This window comes from Lepeophtheirus salmonis, chromosome 7 (assembly GCF_016086655.4).
Source record: "Lepeophtheirus salmonis chromosome 7, UVic_Lsal_1.4, whole genome shotgun sequence".
NCBI lineage: Eukaryota > Metazoa > Arthropoda > Copepoda > Siphonostomatoida > Caligidae > Lepeophtheirus > Lepeophtheirus salmonis.
This window is the reverse complement of record NC_052137.2, coordinates 18,998,855-19,017,705: the sequence shown is the minus strand read 5'-3', so window position 1 is coordinate 19,017,705 and position 18,851 is coordinate 18,998,855. Positions and strand designations below refer to the sequence as shown.

At 32.0% G+C, this 18,851-nt stretch overlaps 1 non-coding gene across 1 annotated transcript; it reads left to right on the top strand.

Annotated features, from left to right (window-relative positions):
* The first annotated feature begins 9,009 nt into the window (after positions 1-9,009).
* Positions 9,010-9,082, top strand: TRNAV-UAC (transfer RNA valine (anticodon UAC)). The gene has a single exon. It is a non-coding gene; the product is annotated as a tRNA-Val (tRNA).
* The last annotated feature ends 9,769 nt before the right edge of the window (positions 9,083-18,851 follow it).

Sequence of the window (18,851 nt, the reverse complement as noted above, 5' to 3'; positions counted from 1 at the left end):
ACTCATCAAATTGGGAATGGATTACCCATTAAGTCTTATTAAGGTAGACAAAAATGCTTAATTTGAGTAATTGCTAGAAGTAATAAATCACTAGTTCAAACAGTCGATCGAGAGGAGTAAACGAATGTGATTGTTCACCTTCATCTGTTGTATTTTTTCAACTTTTTTTATATGATTCTTTATAATTGACCAGATTTTTTCAATTGGATTGAGCATAGGACTAAAGGGCCACAATCTTTTTTTTACTGATTACTTTTCTTTAATTTTTACCAATACATAAAAAACTTGTAACCAAAATTTCATAGAAAATATGAGATTGATAATAAAAGTCTTAAATGACTTTTGGTGTTGTAATAATGTTTTTGCTTTTTCCATGTAAATCTGCTTGAAAAAGCGTCGAGGTAAATATAAATTCAAGAATAGTTATTGCATGCCCATTTACAAGCATAAATATCCATGAAGACACTGTTCTTTTCTTCTTCATTACTGTTCCTCCTGGACGACACGAGCTATCAAGAGTCTTCATCTAATAGTAAAAATTCGGAGAATTCTATAGAAATGGTTGTAGATCAAAAAAATGTGTGAACCCTCATGGTCATCGAAATGTCTCATCTGTATATAATTTTTTTGAGAAAGTTGGAACTGTCGAGATTAATGAAGCAGTGAAATATAAAATATGATCAAGGGAATATCACATCAAAAAGGGAAATACGTCCACACTGTAGAAATGCCAATAATGAACATACGAAATAATTTGAGAGATCTAAGGAGAAATTGAGTCAACCTACGCTGAAAGACTTTTTAAACAATAACAATAATTACGAATCCATTTCTAGTCGCAAAAGAAAAGGAGTTTACTAATGTTTTAAGTTATTTGACTGCTAAGGATCTCTAGCCACTAGCGATTGTTGAACACTCTGGATTTAAAAAAAAAATTAGTAAAGCACTAAATAGGAGGTATGTATTGCAAATTTGTAAAACTCTTGTAATCTCTTGCTTCCAACAATGTTCATAGCTATATTTCAAGAACTGAAAGCAAAATTGGCGGACTGTGAACACCTATCCATTACAACAAACTTATGACATATTTCAACAATGTAAGTTTCATTACACTGAACAGAACACTCTTGGATAAGAACAGATGCTACATTGCATTCATATGCAAAATAAATCGTGGAAGCTAATTAAAAAGCTAATTAAGGAAGAACTTGGCATAATTCTTGATGGTTTTGAACTACGGGACAAGATCATTACAAGAGTAACTGACAATGGAGCAAACGTTATGAAGACAATAAATGACATGTATATTCTCAATATCTCCAGTTATGCACATAGCATCAACATTGTGCCCAATGACTATTAAATCTAATGAAACTCGCATAGAAATAAGAGTCCAAGTATCCGAGATAGTAACTCTTAACAAGAAAAGTCAAAGTGTAGTAGACAAACTAGATGAGAACCAAAGAATGTTAGCTTCAAACAACCCAAAAAAAAGCCGCTACAGGAAGGAAACGCTACATGGAACTAACTCTATCTTATGCTTGAACGCTTACAAAAGCTGAGAGAACCAATGTTCCTTCTATTGTCGTAGCCAGAATTCGATTTGGTATTTGAAGCCTCTGTATGAGACCACAACATAACTTACTTGGGATATGTTTGCTACCCTCTCAAAAGTAATACCTTTGACAAATCAATTTACTAAAGTACTAAGGTAGCATTGAAACATTTGCTCATGTTGGTAGTTTAGAAACAGAATTGCGAGAAGAAATATTCAAACAACTATATTAGATATTTAGGAAATTGGAAGATATAAATGTTTTCGTTATTTCTAGTCTCCTAAACCCAAGTTTTAAAGACAGATTATTCAGGGAGGAAGTGAGCAAACGAAGACTGTGAAATAATTAAGTTCACAATTTATCAAACTGTATACCCGTTCTCCTTTTTGCAGTTCAATTTTTCCTTTTGCAAAACTTTCCGTTCGCCGTTGATTCGTTCATTTTTCCGGTCAATCATTCATTTATTTATCTAGTGTAAAAAGTCCGACCTACAAAATACTCGTTAGATTATATTTTTGTCTCAATACATAAAAATGAGCCTTAAGGGCTTAATTTACGAAAATCAAATCAGGCTATCCCAGGGGTCCTGAAATGTACAGGGGTCCAATATACTGGTACAAAGGATGCTCTCAATTTTTATAAAATGGTATCCAATTTATTGAAATTGTTTTTTGAACAGTATCAAAATAGCCTCCAGAAAATAATCGGCAATGACTCTGAGATCCTCAGGAAATGTTTTTGTGAGGATATCAAAACAATTATAATTCTATTCGGAGGCAAGAAAGGTAATACGATAAAACTCTTTATTTTAGTTAGTATATCCTTGTTTTCAATATAAATTGGGTGTAGCCCTGTCTTTTGAACTTGCTTCTACAATGACTGACCCATATGAAAAAAAACAAAAACAACATCCAACAACTTTAGTTTAAGGGAAATCATCCTGAGTTGTAGATATAGTGTTAAGTTCAAAATCACCTAATCCACCGAATGGATTAAATGTAACTCCATTTGTGTTCCTCATTAATCCATCCCAAAATCTAACTGTATGTTTCACGACTTTTATTCGAAATAAGTGCACATACACATGGAATTACTGTGTCCATGAATAGTACATCTACCGTAAATAATTGATAAAATATAATATTAATAACTTTAAAAGTTCCATCCACAAAACAATGTTGATATTTCCTCATTATTTCCATACTCTTTTTAGTTCAATAAATAATTATTCAATTTTTATCCATCCATCTAGAATCAAACAATACAATTGATTCTCCTGAGTTTGTAACTCTAAGGTTGGGTGGGATTTCCAAACTATGTCTAGACGCTCGGGATGGATGAGTACTGTTATCTCCTCTTATTCGTATTAGGGGTTGCAATTAGTTAATAATTTTTCTTAATAACAGTAAAAGCTTCATCTTTGATATTTTGAACATCACCCCTTTTATGTCCCAAGTTGGAAATATTTCCAAAAAAAAAACAAGCAAAAAAACTGAGCCCCCACAAACTATAATTCTATGGACACCCTTGATAAGGCAAATCTTTCGATTATTCTACATTTGATAAGAAAAAAAAAATATATATTGGGCAGTTGACATTGAAATATAGTATTTTTTTTTTTTTTTTTTTTTTTTTTCGACATCTCATTTATTGAAAATCAATCTATATCACGAAAATATAATAATCACCCTAATAATAATTCATTTAAGTTCGTTAAATTAATGAAAGAAAGTAATAAAAACACATTAGGAATAATTTAATAGTTGTAGGACTATGTGCATTGTAATTTGTACGTCAATACAGTCAATAGACTCGAGTGTGCGTAGATTTATAATATTGTTCCGAGAAATTAATTTTTATATTAAATAGACATTAATTACGGCGTCATTCTTATTAAAAGAAAGGAAGAGGCAAACAATAACATTAGCAAAGCAGTTTCCATGACCCTCTACTGTCAAACCTCCTCATCTAAGCCATACTCCCTTACAATAAACGTTTCAAAACCCATAGGAAGGCTTCCGCCTTTACACATTACAGCAAATTTAAAATACGTAAATATAAAACACATAAGAAATATAATAATTAATAGGTTTTACACGGATGAGTATCGCTCTAAAGACTAGAATATTATGTAAAAACTAAATATTTTTTTTCTTCTTCAATAAAACTAGGTCATGGTGTTGTGAGATATTACCAACATCGTATTGCATTAAGTTGAAATCGAATCAACGGAGGCAATAGTTTGGAGCTCCTTCGTAGCTGCTGTCACAAATCCTTTGTTTATATTCGTTCACTTTGGCATTGCTACAACTACCATCATATGGAATTTAAAAATGCATTTATTGGCTAATGCATACCTCTTATTATCTACTATTAGACCATACTTAATTTGAGGCTCTGATAGTTTTTTTCCGATAAAAGCCTCCATTCTCTTCTTAAGTGTAGTGTGTTTTAGTGGATTTACATTCTCCTAGAAAGTGGCTAATTGTTTTTTTATTGTTTCCCCCATCCAGAACACTTGAACATATTTCCTTTAGATCCTTGTCATAGATTCCATAGCGGAAATTTATCAGCTTCCCTGTCTCAATTCCTATTCTTTTTAAAAGATGCAAAAAAGTCGTCTCACATCCTCTTCCCTCCAAAGTTTTATCCCTCATTGATTGAATATTTTGTGGCTTTATTCCTTTCTTCATTTTTATATCTCGAGTTTATTTGCAACTTCAGTAGTGCTATGACTGGATCTGTTATATTGTTTGATGCCATTCATTCCTCGACGGTCCTTATTCCTTTTCTACTTAACGTTTCAATATTCATCTTACTGATAAATTATATGTATATTCTTGAACGGAGCTATCGGCAACTGTTTATTATTAATTATGTTCTTCATTGCTTCTGCCCAAGGAGGATGGTCGTAATGATTATCGTATATTAATTCCCTCCACTAGGTCCCATTATTTTTGGCGGTTTTTTTTTGTCATCGAACATGCCATCAATATCCAGTGAGCATCTAAATTTATTGCTCCAAGTTCACATTTATATTTTTCTACGTAGATTCTGTCATTTTTTATGTTTTTAGGTCGCCTTATGTATTCATTTTTACATTTTTTCACAAATTTTTGACTGATCGTATGGTTGTAGTTTGTTACTTTGAACCAATGGTTCAGTGAAGGACTTAATATTTTATGTTAAATCTTGAAAGATCCATAAACAATTCACGACAAAGGGCATTGGGTTTTTCTATAAATTTAAGGTAAAAACACGTAATACCTCGAATTCCTAGGTATTATATTTTTGAAAAATAATTGATATGATTATTAGATAGTGTGTCTACACATCTGTAATTAGTCATAATCATCAAAGATGAATTAATTAACTGGTAGTGTATTATGGTGGGACATACACAAATACCTTATTTCTATGACTCACTTTAAAAATATTGAAAAAACAGGACAAGGCGATTAAAAGTATTCTAATTTATGAAATTTACAATGAAATCTACTACATTTCTTTTACCAAAGACTTTTCGATAGAGAGAATCTATAGTTTATTTTGTACTTTTAGAATTCTGAATATTTCTACATTCAATGAAGCTTACAGAATGATGAAAGGGCACCCAAAAAGATCCGTCCCAACTACGTGAAGCCTTCTTCTAAAAAGAACAAAATACAAGTAATATAGTTTTGAATCAAGTCAAAAATGGCTCATTAATTTTAAGGTTTACTGTCAAAACATTGGACAATGAAAAAGATTGGAGAGTGCACATCCTTTTTAAGGAATAGTAACAATTGCGTATTTTCAATATTAACTTCAACTTCAAGATGGGCTGTCGAAGTTAATAGGGAATATAAATGTGCCCAAGTAGATTCCTGGGTGGCCCAGAAATTTCCCTTCCATTTTCTTTTACAAATTTGTCCCTTAAATATTTTGGCTTTGTTTTCATTTAATACAAACATAAAACAATTTTTTAAAAAAATGCAAGGCTTGCCATTAATTGATCTCCTCCTTCTCTTCCTTGTTAAACTGAAGCATAACATGTCGTTTACATTCTTGGCAACTATGTTTAACATTAAAAGTAAAACCGTCTCAAATAATTTTTTCTACAATGCTTGATGAAGCTTTTTAAGCGGGAAAAAATTGATTTTTTGGGTCCCTGCAAAAAAAAAATTCTGGTTACTATGCCATAGCAATTTAACGAAAATTATCAAAATGCTACCACAATTATTGATGTTAGTGAAATTAAAATTGAAACTCCGACAAATTTAGAAGGAAAAGTTTGAGGTAATAGGGTGCCCTTATGGACGGAACATAACGTCCAGAAATTCGGCAAGGGGCTTCACGGCTTCTGATTTCTTTCTCATTAAATATATGTATGATTTGCATGAACTAACTTTTTTCTTTCGGATAATATTGATTGACTCCATACATACGTGCAATAAACACTAGAGAACCCTCTGCTTATTTTCTCCCTCATCTTTAATAAATAGCAAGGACACAAATATTTGCAAAAATATGATCTACCTTTTGAAAAATCACAACGACAATCAACAGTTTCTTGTATGTTGCTATTTTTCAGCACCAGACATACGTACATAGAGAGTTCTAGCATTGTCTATTATGGATTCAAACATAACATATAATACTATGCTTGATGACTGCCTTTTGTGTTGTTTAAATACATAATTTTTCACCTAAGAAGTCTACTTTTGTTTTAACCAAATCTTCAAAATTATTAAGGATATATTTTGGTAATATCATTAAAATTGTTAGAACTGATTTTATACCTTCTACAGATGCATTTCTTATTCTTGTTAAGTGTAAAAAAATTTCATCCATGGACCAGAAAACATTTTCTCAATCAACCCTAAGACATGATTTGGTTTATAACTTCCGGATTATGAAAGTCATTTGAAATGGATCTCTTCAAACTAAAACAAGCAGTCCTCGTATTATATAAAACATTGAATTTTTTTAATGTTCAATTAATTTCCCGGCTATATGAAATATAATGTATAGCGAACAACCTCCATCATCAAATATTTTCTTCCTTCCTTCGTCTTTCTTTATTAATTAAACCTTTTATTTTTAAGATGGGAGTACTGTATATTAAAAAAGAATTACTATAAAAGATCAAACATGAACATAAATAAATACAATATCAAACTTATTACATTCAGATATATTGGTTCATTTTACTCGTTCTCACACGTACTACAAATTGGTGACCCCTACTACGAATGTGCCGACGATTCCCCATATACCTTGGAGTTATGGTTAAAGGAAGGCCATATTGTTTAAGAACTGCCACAAATCCTTTGGGATCTCCTTTAGGTACTTTATATCTTAATTTATTTATTTCATATATAATTCTTTCCGAACGGTAGTCACTTCTATGATTAAAATAGCCTTCCAATTTCCCCATTGCCTTATTTATTTCAGTTGAAATGATCTCCAATGGGTGAAGGTGACAATTAAATGGACTATCCCATTCTGCATTTAAAATTTTAATTTATGCTTCATTGGAAGGACATTTTATTTTTGATATGGGTAATTATTTTAATTTTAATATCTTGGAAAGGAGGAGTTATTCAATGATACATATATTTAACATAGATGGTCCATAGTTTGCATAACCTTATGCAATAGTACCAGGCTGTTCATTATTTGCTGCACATATACATTTAGAAGATTAGGTGAAATGTATGCTATTGTAAAAACATTCCCTTGCATTGTAAGATAAAAACCTATCATTAAATTGTCGTTATCAATGAGAAATTTAGCAGTAAAAAAAATTGTCGGAACACCTAGTTCTCTGAACATCTTTTCAACTGTACTTTTTTTCGTAATGGTGATATTATCTTTTGCTCCAAAAAAATACTTGAAATATCACTTGTACATTTGCAGTGGGAACCTTGTTGATAATGCATTTAAACGGCTCTTTGACTGACAAGTTTTATTTTTGTTTGATGTACTAGCACAATTGCATGATATATTTTCGTAGTTTATTATGTAATAGCTGAATTATTAAATTTCAGAATTTAAATTTTTAATCACATTTTTTTGAGATTCAATAGTTTTGTATGCTGTGTCCATTGTACATATTTTGTAGAATGTGTCCTTGCCTTATTTTTATTTTACTTCAATACTTTGCTATGTTATGCCGCCCCAACGAAGTGAGAATTCATCCAGCTGGATTGGCTTGTCGTCACGTTTCCTTCATATGATGAGCGTCTCAAAATAGAGAACATTATTTCCTAGGTTCAGGTAATACTGTACGCGACAAAGCATACGAACGGGATTATTCTATCAGGAATTCAAGGCTGCGTGTCCACTAAGATTAATATCATAGACTCCTTCCTAGTTGGAGTCACACCACTGGCCTCATAATAATTTTTAATGACAAATAACCTCCAAACAAGGAGCATTATTTATTAATCTTGACCTGCTTCTTTATCTCTGATAGTTTTAATGGGAGGGAGATTTACTTGATTTAAATGTTGGATCAGTCCTAGGACTTATCGCTTTATCAGTCTTCCCCCCTCCCTTTCAGTTTTTTTTTATCAGTCCGATCTTACCGTTTAACTATCTTAAGGACTGATACATTGGTCTTTCAGTTCCCTAAATTATCATTAATTTCATTTGCCAACACTATCCTCCTACTTCTTTTTTCACTTTTGTTTTTGAAGAAAACATTGTAAATTCTTTAAAAACAGTGTCAGGAATGGAACAATTTGTGCATTCTTTATAAGAGTATTTAATAGTTTATTTCATATAAAAGAACTCCCAGGAAAAATATGTGAATGTTTCTCCATATTCATAAAAATAGTTACTCAAAATCTGTGTGTGGCTTTTGTTATGTTTATTTTACGTTGTTATGAACAAAATTTGGCATAAATCATAGAATTCATATTTATTTCTGTGATCACTAAATAAAATAGTGAATATGTGAACATGTTTGTACTAATCTGGGCGGTTCTATCAATAGAGACAGCTAAATGATTGAAAGTTTGGCATAATATGGCTGACATAGATTAAAACCTTTAGTGTCCATCGATGGGCATCAGCTATGGCCAAAAGTAGCCACACAGAGACAGTACACACAAATTTTATTAAGATAAAAGCAGTTCAAGAGTTACCGGGGGAAACCGAGAGCTACTTCAAGCATTTTTTTTAAATTAATATTTTTTTTACTTTTTATTACCTCATCACAGTGAAACTGAGCTGAATACCATTTATCTTGTTGGAATTGCCGATTGTAAGTAAAACAAACAAATGTAGCGTCTCATTAAACTTCATTTTTCTACTGATACCTATGCTTATTCATTAACGCATTTTTTCGCCTATCACGACTAGCATCTCATCTTCCCTCAACCTCAACTGACAAAAGGGCAAGTAATAATAATTCTAAAAATTTAAAAATGAATAAAATTTACAAAATTCCACAATTTCATAACCCGGTTTCGTAGTGTAGTGGTTATCACGTCTGCTTTACACGCAGAAGGTCCCCGGTTCGAGCCCGGGCGGAACCAAAGTTGTAAATATATTTTTTTAGTCGTGATATTTGTGTGTCGACAATCGGCTATCTAAGTGAAGAAAACATAGTCGATAAATCAAGGAAATGTATAATTAGAGGAAGGATGTATTTTTTTACTAAAGAAGGATGGAAGTGAAAAGAAGAAAATCAGCTGTTGATTATTTTTCTAATTTACTTCTAAAAATAACTTCATCCTAGTATTTTCCTTATTTTTTATCTGACCTCAGAGGTATCATGTCTGGGACTCATATCGGACTCGAAGTATTGGGAATTTGACTCTAAAAATATATGTGCTAAACTGGTCTGAAGATCTATGTACCATGGCATGGATTATGTATTGCGTGCATGGCAAGAGGTCGATTCATGGGTGAATATATATATTTTTTTAATATTCTTTTAATTTGATAAATGGAGTTCCACTGAGATCTTTGTATGTATATCAAGTGAATAAGGGGATAATTACAATCTCAGAGCGATGTAATATACATTTCACTCAGTATTTGTCTTTTATGGTATGACTACATAATAGTGAAGTGATATTATTTGTGTGTAAAGTAATAGATATCGTCTTCATGTATCAAGTTACATACCACCCGGAATGTTCTATTCATCTCATTTTTATTATATACTTCCCCTCTGAGTGATGAAACAAACTCAACTTGGGAAGATGGTATAATAATTTTAGAGTAATCCCAAAATCGTTAGACAAACTTAAGTTCGGAAAAAGGTGATTCCACTATAACACAGTACATTATATTCGCATAAAGGAGTGTTCTGATAAATGTGCTTTGGTCTTCTAAGGATTTCTGTGCATCAAGTAAAGAAAAACATTGTTATCGTCTTTACTCTATGTGTATGTTAAAAGAAACTTAAGTAGGTTAATGAATAGAACAAGCCAGTCAGGAAGGTGATACCATTTGACTTATGTTTTACGAAATAACTAAATGGAACGGAAACTATCAAACAATGACATATACTGAAATATTAATGTATTAATTTATTATATATTTTAACAAGAAAAACTAAATATTTTAAAATATACCAATTATTCATTCAAAAGTTTATTCAAATATTTTTTTTTATTCGCCTTTCAGTAGCTGTATCGTTTTCTGCTCAGTATTTCCTTTTCTCATTTACATTGGCATTCACAGAAGATACAAAGTTTTTGGCCATGTAATTAAAAGTTTTCTTGGCAATTTCTTCAAAAAATTTAAAAAAAGAGATACCTTCTTTACAAAATTTGGAAAGTAAACAATGTAAACCGTCAAATTCTTCAATCTTATTAGATAAACACCTTATGAATATATCCGTGGATTTTGAATAGGAAAAAATAATGCTTTAGTGGTTACTTCCCGCAATATATCTTCTTTTAGTTATACAGAAGCAAGAATAGTCAAAAATACAAAATTTGATGAATAAACCAGTCCTCCCTATCTTTTAAATTTGTAAAAAATTTGAATTATTTATTTTCTTCAAGGAAATGTTGCTCGCTATCTTTTTTTTAACCATTGTTTCGACAGCAAATAATTTATATAAATTAGAATTATATAAAATTTCCTGGTGAACATGCATTTACAAAAATTATAATTTAAAATTTTTTCACCAGATTAAGGCTTACAAAAATAAAATATTCATATAACTAATCTAATACTATTAGCATCTAAAATCAATAAAATGCGAACATATGACAATAGGAGCAAATATGCTGACATATCTTTTTATTTTCTTCACCCATAGGCAGGATTGAAGAATATTAGAACTAACAAAATAATGGATTATAGTTAAAAAGTATAATAATACTTTCTAGTCACACATCTCCTACAGGCATCTTGTCTCTTTGAAAGAGGCTATGAATTATGATCTAACATCAGTGACTCAAATGACATGTTTAGTATTAAGTACGTAATTTCAGCTGTTGTAGTTTTTACAAAAGACCGTTAAGTGGCGGTCCTATGAAGGACAAATTTTATAAGGACCGGATTGGTAGGACTGCAGTCCTTTTAGCTTTTTTAAACCTATCCTACACAACTTATTTTTGATCCTCTTTGAGGGGGGAGGGGGATAATCAAAATCATGGAACTAGATTATTGGCAGAGATCTTCAAAAATTTAATATAAATGGTTTTTTGCAGTTGTTACCTGATTCAGAAAGAGTTCTCCCAACCTTTATATATCATGTTTTTGTTTATCAAAGCTTCTTATTCTTTTATTTCTTTTTATCCTCACTACACCATCACAAAGTCAAACAAATCCATAAGTAAATTAGTGTTGTCAAAGATTAAGGAATCACTTTGGGACTCTGAGCATGAAGACTTGTACCTGGGCCAGAAATCCCCGGAACATAAGGACTTGTTACCAGAAAGATCCGGAGCATACATATTAATAAAATCTAGATAGTACCTCATTCGATACTGTATTATAATACTTCTTAGTAATATTTGATTAAAACAGTAGTTATGATTAGTTATTAAATTGTTTCTATGAAGAAATAGCCAAAATTTCGTCATATAAATAATAAAATTGCCAATTTAAACGACGAGGGATCAACAAGAAATTGTATTCCTGTTCTTTTGGAAACGGAGCATAAGTAAAGATTAAATGGTTACTTCGTGTATTTATGAAAACCAATAAATGATGAAATAGTCATGACGTATCAAGGGAGAAGAGGGAATCCACAGCTGACAACAAAATACATAGGGTATTTTTGTGTTAGCGAGATAACGCAGTGTGAAAGGTCTTTTTCCTTCTTCTTGCATTAATTTCCAAAGGTATTTTTCACGTCGTTATATCTACACTCGGGTCGTTTGTACATAAAAAAATAACAATCTGTGAGACGAAAGTATGATCCCATATTTTTGGAAATCATTATGCTAACCAATATATATCAAGATGCCCATACAATTTGGCTTTAAAATGTGGGTAATGTGTTCCAGCGGTGGGTATCTCTATTATTTTGGTTTATAACTGGGTAAAGAACCACCATGTGTAAAGAAGAATGTCTCAAAATTTGGATTGGGGGGAAAAGTTATTTTAAATTAATAAAGAAAGCAAAACTTCCATCAAAGAAATACCGTAAAATTATTTCTGACATTGACTTTACTAGCATTTCTTTAATATAATTACTTTCATCTAAAGGATATTTAGCAACAGACACAATTAGGGACAACCGTACAGAAAAATGTCCTATAGCAAGAGAATACCATATAAAAAAGAAAGAAAGAGACGCATATGATTTTTGTTCATCCTAAAACATTTTGTCCCTTTGTTGGAAAGTAAATAAAAAATATATAGAAAGAAATCCCTGAACCTGAATGTATCAAAAACTATAACCAGCATATGGGTTAATTTGATACGATGGAACATATCGAGAAAGAATGCGTAAAAAACAAAAAATGTGATGGGCAATATTTTCTTATAGGGTGTCAACGACAGTCAATAACGTTTATCAATCAATTAAAATGAAAGGAATAAAAATAACAGAATAAATCAAATAATTAATTAAATGAATTTATAGAAACATTAGCCATCTATTATTAGAAAAGTTCAGGAAGACCAAATTTGTAGGATAAACGTCTACCATCAGAATGGACTGGATTTTCAAGATTTGATAGAAAATATTACTGGATAAGTCACACAGAGAAAGCAAAGGTTAGCAAAGAATGCAATGGGAGAACTCCCTTTATGCGTGATAAATGTAAAAGTGGTCTGCATCCAAAATACTTTAAAAAATATCACATTCAATAGGAAAATAAAATGTAAAACTTATATATCAACGTGTTAATATTTTGAAAATTGTGATTCAATTTCGCTCAAAATTTAGCATGAAATGTTTAGGAGCATTTAAGACAGTGTGTAAAATCTCCGTTCATCTCGAAACATTTTTTAGCTTTCCGTCTTAATGGGCTAAACTTCAATTGAGTGATGTGTCATATGAGCCAAATAGGCGGATGCCATTAGGATCACGATCCGGATCATTGTGAAAATGATAAAAGTCATCATTAAAAAGCTCACAATAATTTAAAAAAACAAAAAAATGATGACACCATTAAACCACCTCTTGGGAGATGCATGAACCAGGGAGAAAACAATGCTTTATCACAATTTTACTTGTGAGGAAATCAGGAGCGTAATTTTCTCATTAAATTTGTTCTTCTAGACAAAAAAAATTTCTGCACCAAAACAAAAATTCCTTCCCCTGCAAACGCCTCTGGAAATGGTATCAAGTGCTGAATATTTCTTCTTAAATTTTCTTCCAATATACTCAGCCACATAGTTCATTCCCTGAAAATTGGAATCCCATTTTGCATTATCAGAAATGTCGAATGATTTTGATGTCTGACATTCTTTTATAAGTTCAAAATCATTTGAAATGTTCTATAAATCAATTTGTGGGTACAGCTCATCGATATATTCACTGATGTAATCTGGTGTTACAACAACATCTTGGAATATTTGGGCAGTAAAACAAGGACTATTTTCATTTTCTTCTTCCATTTTTATTAAAGGATCTTGTACATAGAACTGCGCATTTTCCCCAAGTAATCAAATTTTGATCCTAGATTCAGCTTTGACTGGTCTTGGATAGGAATTATGAGGGGATATGCCACGAATTCTTACATTGCAAAAAATCCAGGAAATTTGGAGCTTGTCAGTATAGATATATACTACTACTTACTTTTTCCATAAATGAACCCAAATAAGTATTTTACTTTAAGTATGTACATTCAGTTTCATGGATTAAGTATAACTAAACATTATAGGATTACATTTACTTCATCTAATCTAGGAATTTTGTGTAAATTCGATAATATATTAAGTATATTTCTCATATTAGAGTAAATTTGTCCTACGATCTTAAGAAGTTCTCTGCACAATCTTGATTTAATGTGGCAGTCAAAATATAATTAAGAGGACACATTTTGATCTAAGTCAGTATTTTGATTGACATTTATATGTCTTTTTGCCCTAAAGATTTGAGTATCCATCACTTGACTTACGTATAATTTTTCACTGAATGAATAACAATTTCCATTTTTTCCAACACGTATCGCTGCTCTTTCCAATGTATTCCAAACCCACAGGACATTTTATTTTTATCGAATGATCTACGCAAATTTAAAACAACGAACCAAAAATAAAACGCTAGAATTAATTCTTCTTTAAGCTTTGGGTCTTCTTGCTCAATTTTTCGGAATGTAAATATGGTTTTAACGGTTGTTCTTGACAGTAATTGAGCTGCATATTAAACGCACTGTCTAGCGTATCCCTTGAAACTTAAATGAATGAAATCCGATTGTTAAGCTCAGCTGAACATGTACCATCCCTTGAAAATGTAACAAATGATCACAAGCTATCTTCAATAAATGCCATGAATAAGAAAATACTTAAACATTGCGTGAGAGGTATGAATGATTTTCAAATGAGTAGCTTTTTGGATTAAATGAGAGTTGAGATATTGGGGATACATTTTCCATGTTCATCATTGTTCCCCAAATTTTAAACTCATTTTGCTCAATTTTTTTTTGTAACAGAAAAAAGTATCTCATTTGTTATTGTCTCTTCAAGTTCAAAGAATATTGATCTGCTTCCCGCAACGGACCTAACCACGCATGATTACAATTTGCAATTTCTTGCAAGGACCAACTTTTTGCTGTTTCTTTGAATCCATTTCATATCTTTTGTTGATATCGATCTCATAAAATGATCTGATACTAATTTTTCACTTTCTTCAGAAATTCGGAGCATCTCTTTTAAGGCTCTAATGCTGTCATTTTGCAATTCAATAGAGAAGTCAAAACATTTGAATCCACTTGAGTTTGTCAGCTTGTAAGAGTTAGATAATTATTTTTCCTTGGATATTCACAAGTTTTGAAGCTCATGCATTATAAACAAGAGCATATTAAACTTAATCTCTTAAATAACTCCAATTCAACTTATTTATATTAATTATATTAATAAATAATTACTTGCTTCGATGGAAATATTTTTCCAGCAGTTATCTTTTAAATATGGATCCCTGTAAATGGAAGAGCTTACCTTCCATAAACAAGGATGTTCTCTAATCAAGGAAATGATTAGTGCAAAGTCCATATCCAACAATTCGTTATTATATAAAGTATTGGGTGCTAGGTATGTACTTCCATTCTCTGTCAAATTCATTCCCACTTAGAATTGGACAGTGAAGAGTCTGTACTGGCGATGAGGGATGACGAGTGATAGATGGTAGACGGATATAAACGAGTTATAGTGTTTATGGATTAGAAATGAGGGAATCCCAATCCGTGGATATTATTCATACTTTGGGAAATAGAAGTTAATCACGTCATGACTCTTCCTCTTGTTGTTATGTATTGTCTTTTATTTACTTTTAGATCATGACGTAGGGATTTGTTTTAAATAGATAGTAATTTACCTTGTGTTTTACATGTGGGTATATTTTAATAGTTATCTGTATGTACATCCTTTTAAATGTAATCCCTTATAGAATATATGTTTTAGTGTATGATTGTACCCCCAATCCAAAGTTGTTCTTATTGACTTTACTCCGGTCCGTTACTTCCGTCTGTTGGTGGTGTTCGTAGAACATTACACTTGTTCATCGTCTATCACTACTAGCTTCTACTCCATCTCATCCATCGACAATCATCACTTTCATAGTCCCCTTTTCTCTTTCTTTTCTTTCTCCTTTCACAATTCAAATCTATGTCAACAATAAACAAGTTTGCTTGGGCACCTCACTCCCTTCTTCAGGATCACTTAACACTAGAACGACCACTGTATTCCAACCTTTTTAGAACAACCGAGCAGTCAAAATGACCACTGATACAAACTATTGATAATCCTTCAAAATATTTAAAGTTGACACTATTATAATTGAATTGTTATTCCTAGTGTCATATATTTAGATTAATAAAACAGTTTATAATTATGTTTTAGTTATACATTATCAGGAAAAATCTCAATATTCTTTCTAATAAAAATTGGCTAATTAATTTTCTAACAAAAAGTTAAGTCATAATATTTTCGGTTAAAGTGCATTTTGATTTATTACATACATTTACTGCCTAACACTTTCTTAAATATTTTACTAGTGCATTTACCACAAACAGCCAGTTTGCATTTGCAACATTCTTCTGTAGTTTTTTTACCTTTACATTTCCCAACCTGGTTCTGCCTTCACTTTCTTGATTTTGTTTCAGCTTCGTCATTGTCAACATCTCTAGAAAAGGTCATAGCTATCTCTTGTTTTACATGTATATTGCTGCTGAAGCTTCTTTGCTAATTGAAGAAGAAAATCACGCCGTGTAATTTGTTTACCGGTGACTTCTCTGTATAAAAAATGGATATACCACCGACATGATCTAGCTTTTTTAGAATATAAGTGAGCCATTTCGTCGACGATATCGACCCTGTACTTTGTTGAACTATAATATTGTACAGTTCAACAAAGTCAAACAACAGGACGTTTTTAGAGGGCTTACACTGGTAGACTGTGAGTGTTGATTGATTGTTTTTTAGTATGCACTTCCTGTAGCAATTTTCGCATGATTGCTTGACACCGTGGTATTTATCTCCGAATGCTATTCATGGTATCTATAAAGCTTCAATTTTTGGCCTTTAGCTTCTTGGCAAATTTTACTGACTTGCCAAAAATTGTCATTCTTTTTATTCCGTTTTTTCCCAGTGTAAGGTTCAACAACACGGAGAACAACATGTTCCGACAGTGACTGGTTATTCGGGCGGGAATGATCCTTTCCAAGATAAGGAAATCCACTCAAGCAGTACTTGGATTTTGCATCAGCTGCCAGCCAAACTGTTATACCAAACTTATCTGGTTTATTAGTAATATACTGCGTATAAGGGCACCTTACCTTTGTTAGAAATAGCTGCTCGTCAATGCTTATGTTTTCATCGGGCTTGTAGCATGTGACACAATTGTAAATGAACCTAGCCCAAAATTGCCGAAACCAATGCAAATTTATCACTTTTCAAGTGCAAAGATCGTGTTGATTTTATGTCAAATCGTAGAAACTTCTTAATTTCGTTGAAGAGATTGCGGGACATTGTTTCTAGAAGATATTGGGGACCCCAAGTCTTGGACCAAAGATCTTCAACGGGTTGGCCTTAGGCCAGAACTCCTTGAGCAAACATGATACCAATTAATGCACATATTTCTGCATAAGATGTCGACCAATCTTCGCAATTCAATTTTGATCTAGCCTCAGTTTCAGTGTATTCTTTTATGTATTTTATAATATAATCATCTATCAATAAATTGAATGCACTTAGCATACAACCTTCAACAGTTTTACGTTTAGATCCCGGTGATTCACGTAGAATACTGTGTACTCCGTATCTTCTGGTTTTCGTTGTCTGGCTGGCTGTTGTACTATATCCCACTTGGTACTATCTTTTGTGCAGTCACGGTAGAATTTGCTTCATGTTCATCTCCCTCATTATCATCTCGTAGACTTGTAGCTGTGTAAAACAAACAAACATAAGCAACTACTAACAGGCAAAATTATTGGTACTAAACAAGGTTAATAGAAATATTTCTATTAACCTTGGTACTAAATAACGGTCAATAAACAACTAGAAAATCACATAAATATATTGTCATGTACGAATGCAAGGAGTATTTCAAGTTATACCTGTTTTCAGCAATGTTTTCTAATTCGTTCACTCCGTTTGTTGGTCCATTTTGTAAAATTTCCACGTCACTGTCCAATGAGGAGTAATTTGCCTGAGGAATTTGTTCACTTTCATCGTTACTTGAATATTCTTCGTCTTCAGAAACAGAAGGTGAAATCAATTTTAAATAATCTATTACTTCATGGTCCTTGAGCAAGTGTTTGCGTGACATCATCCAGTATGACAGCCAGGACGACAGGGCCAATATGCTCTTGTTTTTATTGTACGTAAGTGGAACTGCGTAAATGCATCATACACAAATATGTCTTTCGACATATAAAAATGATAATGTGCGTGAAAAGCCAATACAGAGTCATTATAGAAGAAAAAGGAATACTTAATACGTAATATACAGATGGAAAATAACAAAGGGGTCAAAATTACCCCTTGTCGTTTTACCTATATTATACTTTATCTATAAATGTATCTATCACATTGAAAATTAATTTTGCACACATAACAGTAACTATAACTTAGGAAAAGTCAACGAGTATCAAACCCATTCAAACAACATTACCCTATTTATTTATATTTCAATTTCTGATAACGGTCAAAATGACTGCTCGGTTATTCTAGTATTAAGCTCTGGATTGATTCCTTCAACAATCATCATCATTCTTAGGATCATGCAAAGACTTGTGATATATCTTTCATCCCATTCTCATTCAATCACTATTGTTCAAACTAATACGTAGGTTTCAAAGCTTTTGGTAGGAATCACGGAATGATATTGCTATGGTACGTTGAAAAGAATATTTGACATTCATATGCAGTCGCTTTCTTCATCAAAAGGCAATGAAGAGGATTCTACTTTAGTTATAGAACCAGTTGAAGACGGGGACCTCGTTCATAAAAGTTTGCATGCATTTCTGAATATGATATATAATATTAAATATTTCATTAACTTATCACAATCATAGATTGTGCTGTGTTCGCTTCGGCCCTTCACTTGTGCTTCATTCCCAGTGCCTCGGGAGTAGATTATCTAGCAATATTGTGAGTTTATATCTATTTTTATCGTGGAGTTATCAAGTATTGATGGAATACTCCTGGACAATAAATAAGTTTAAATAA